The following is a 3,661-nucleotide window of genomic DNA, read 5'->3' as shown; positions in this document are numbered from 1 at the left end:
CTTGTTAACTAATTAGTCGTTAGTTTCTGTTTGGCTGATGGTGTGCACGCAAGGTAGTGGGTGTGTACTAGTATCTACTACAGTATATACGTAGTGGAATTAAAGAACAGTGTTGATTAGCTGTCCCAATAAGTATTGTGAATTTTGCAGATTGGATCTGCCAAACCTAGTTCAGATCGACAACAACCCCTGGTAAAGTGAACCGTCTCTGACAACCTTGCATTTCTTAGGACTAAAAATGGATAGATGGGCAATGGCTATAGTATAATGGGTCAATACAAAATACTAGAACGTACTGAACCTGACCAGGAAACTCTCTACAGGCGCTATCAGATCAGTGCTCAACTTAGAGCTGACCATATGCCAGTCCCATCTCTAGAGATAAGACTCTAGGGAGCAACTCTTGCCTTCAGTTCAGTCTCGAACGGAAGGTTGAAGCATCGATCTGCCTAGCTAGCTGTTGCATGCCGGTATGTGTCACATTTTATCCTGGTTTTTGCTCCTCATTAACCTCTGTGTAGCATCAGATGCAACACATACTAGATGCATGCTTGCATATGTATGCTATACCAGTGTAACAAACTAATCTTGATTGCAGTGCTTGCAGGGGGTAGCAAGATGGCTGTAGCATGGATAGAAGCTGATGTAAAGTGGTTGAGTTTCTATGTGTACCTGATAGTGCTGCTTCTCAGCTTCCTTATGTATGTTATTCTCGCCTCCTTCTCCGAGAGCCGCCGGCGTGAAGGCAAAGGTTGGAAGAGAGGGTTATTGTGGTTGGCGTACCAGCTGACTGAGTGGTGCCCGGCATATGTCATCAGCAATCTGTACCTCGAAACCTCGCCGTGCGAGAAGATGATCGTCGCCTTCTGGGTGCCATTCCTTCTGCTGCACAACGCTCGCCCAGACAACATCAGCGCCTTCATCAGCGAGGACAGTGAGCTCTGGCTGCGCGCGGGTGTATTTGTTTTCTTGCAGTCCGTGGGATCCGCATTTATTGTGTGCAGGTATATACTCCTTGAGTCCACTGCTGGGTTGTTGCGCCAGGCGTCTTTCATCATGTTATTGCTGGGCCTTTACAAGTATGCGGAGAGTGCGGTGGCGCTAAGGCAATGCAACTTGAGCCGCATCCGGAGGTCATTCAGGAAGCTGCAGCCCAATGCCAATAGCTTCAGGGATGACTATGGTGGAGGCAAGAATCTGGAGGGTCTGAAAGACGAGGAAGCCTTGTTGGTTGCTCACAGCCTGTTCGATATCTGCAAGGGTGCCTTTTCTGATTACTCGGTGGAGTACATGGACCGTGATGCAGTCAGAAGCATGTTCTCGGGTCAATGGGAGAGTATGTGCAAGGTGGTGGAGATGGAACTCTCCCTTATGCATGACATCCTCTACACCAAGACATCCGTGGTCCACACCTTGCCTGGCTACATCATCCGTCTGGCCTCGCCATTCCTCACCGCCACTGCGCTCCTGCTGTTTTTCCTCCAGTGCAAAGAGTGCATGAAGCTTGAGCCAATAGATAAAGCTGTGAGTTACATATTGCTGGTTACGACCCTCCTCCACGATGTGAGATCGCTGTTGAGAGCACTAGCGTCAGGCTGGACACATTCATACTTCAAACATATGTCACACAACTGGTTCAAGCATCAATTTTGGTGCCTGGGGAGATGGGCGAAGCTTCGTCGGTTTGTCGTGTCACTGCGTCTTTCCCGGCTCTCCTTGTGGTTGTGGACATGTGCATGTCCCAGAGAGCCCAAAAGCTACAGGAGGTGGGCGGGCACCTTCGGGCAGTGCAACATGTTTGACCAGTGCACTGTTGGAAACAGGCGCAACCTATACAGCATACCTGGGCTGACGACTGAATCAAAAGGCCAGTTGAGTTCGAGAGGCTATGAATGGGAAGACCATTCGAGGGGCCTTGAGATTCCAGACAATGTCAAGAAGCTGGTGTTCATCAACATGTGCAAGCACTTATTCCCTGGTCCCGAGCTGCCCCATGAACAGTTTGTTGGTGTAAATGTGCCACCATGTCAATGCCACCGCCCTGACAGGCGAGCTGTTGCAGAGTACTCTCCCAGATCCTACGAGCAACAAACTCATCACTTGAGGTATTGTCAAGCCCCGCCTGAACACTATGACGAGAAAGCTGCTGACATCAAGCATGCAGATCAGTCAGATGAAGATAGGAGGTTCCATCTTGAGCTTCAAGAGGTCATCCTCATCTGGCACATCGCCACCGATGTCTTCCTCGCACGCAGACCCAGTATCGGAGGCGGAAAGTCCGAGGAACTCGTGAAGGCGATGGAGCAGATGTCAGATTACATGATGTTCCTCGTCGCCAAACGCCCTCAAATGCTACCAGGGCGTACGCTCGGCGGGCTGCACGAGAAAACACGCCGTGCTGTGGAGTTGATATGGAAAGTGGCTATACCAACTAGTCATGCAACAAAAGAAAAGGAGATGGTTGCCAAGTGGATGCTGAAGAACATCGATGGTCTTAATGACCCAAATTCACCTATCTGGGGAGGAACTCAAAAGATGGACAAGGATAATCTTAATGACCCGGGTTTGAATATGACTACTGTCTGGAGAGGAGCTCAACTTGGCCAGATGCTGCTAAACCCACCGTCCAGGGGTGGAGAAAGCAAAGGTACGATGGAACTACTTGCATACTGGATTCCAGATTTGCAGAAACCTCATGGGGATATGTTGGAGTTTGTCTTGGATGCGTGGGTGCGTCTGCTCATGTTTGCGTCCATGCGGTGCAGCAGGGATTCTCACGCCAAGCAGCTCAGCTGCGGCGGCGAGCTCGCGACCCTGGTATGGATCATCATGGAACACACAAAGAACAGCGACGTCAAAAAGCATCTCAAGTCACTTCTTCGTTAAAAACTGCCATCCATCTTCCTCTGCAACAATCTCTGCTATGATGCTTTTCATCTCACTAGCTGATCTGTACCCTCCTGCTTCGGTCTCTCGTTGTAGTCATGTGCCTCTCGTTTTTCAGGCTTGGTGGATGCACTCATGTTTCTCTCTGCATTGGTGGTTGTACTCATGTACTCCCTCCGTTCCAAATTAAAACCACGACGAGTCTGTCTAATTTGAACTAAAACCACGACGAGTAATTTGGAACGGAGGGAGTACAACTTTCCTTCAGTCTCTGGTTGTACTTATGTATCTCCGGTTTTCATGGTTTGGTGGTTGTACTCATGTTTCGATGTTGGTAGTTGTGTACTCTCTAAGTCTGTCTAGTTGTACTCATGTATCTCCGTTTTTTTTTTCTGATTTGGTGGTTCACTTGCACCATGTATCTCTCTGGTTTGTACCCATGTATCTCTGGATTGGTAACTGTACTCATTGTATCTCTGGATTAATTGGTCATCATTTCTTTGCTGCCCTTTATCTGCATTAATTAGCAGGTGATATACCTGAATCTTGATCTATAAGAACCATTCACTACAGGTCTTAGTGAAAGACCACACACAGTTTTTTCACCGTGATTGCACTTTCCTGCTGACAAAAAGGGGGTGGAAACCCTATTGCTGGAAAGGTAGACTGCGAGAGCCTGCCTATTGTCCTCACATGTGCGTCTGAAGGCTCTAGACCTTCGCTTGATCATCATAAACAACAAATTACGGTTTCACAACGGCTCCATATAATCTGT

General features: G+C 48.3%; 1 pseudogene; it reads left to right on the top strand.

Moving 5' to 3' along the window:
• The first annotated feature begins 612 nt into the window (after nucleotides 1-612).
• On the top strand, nucleotides 613-2,927 carry LOC125532363 (uncharacterized; annotated as a pseudogene).
• The last annotated feature ends 734 nt before the right edge of the window (nucleotides 2,928-3,661 follow it).

The sequence above is a fragment of the Triticum urartu genome, chromosome 1A (genome assembly GCF_056163025.1).
Source record: "Triticum urartu cultivar PI428250 chromosome 1A, HENAU_Tu73, whole genome shotgun sequence".
Lineage (NCBI taxonomy): Eukaryota > Viridiplantae > Streptophyta > Magnoliopsida > Poales > Poaceae > Triticum > Triticum urartu.
The sequence above is the reverse complement of the archived record's forward strand: the minus strand, read 5'-3'. Positions and strand labels throughout refer to the sequence as shown.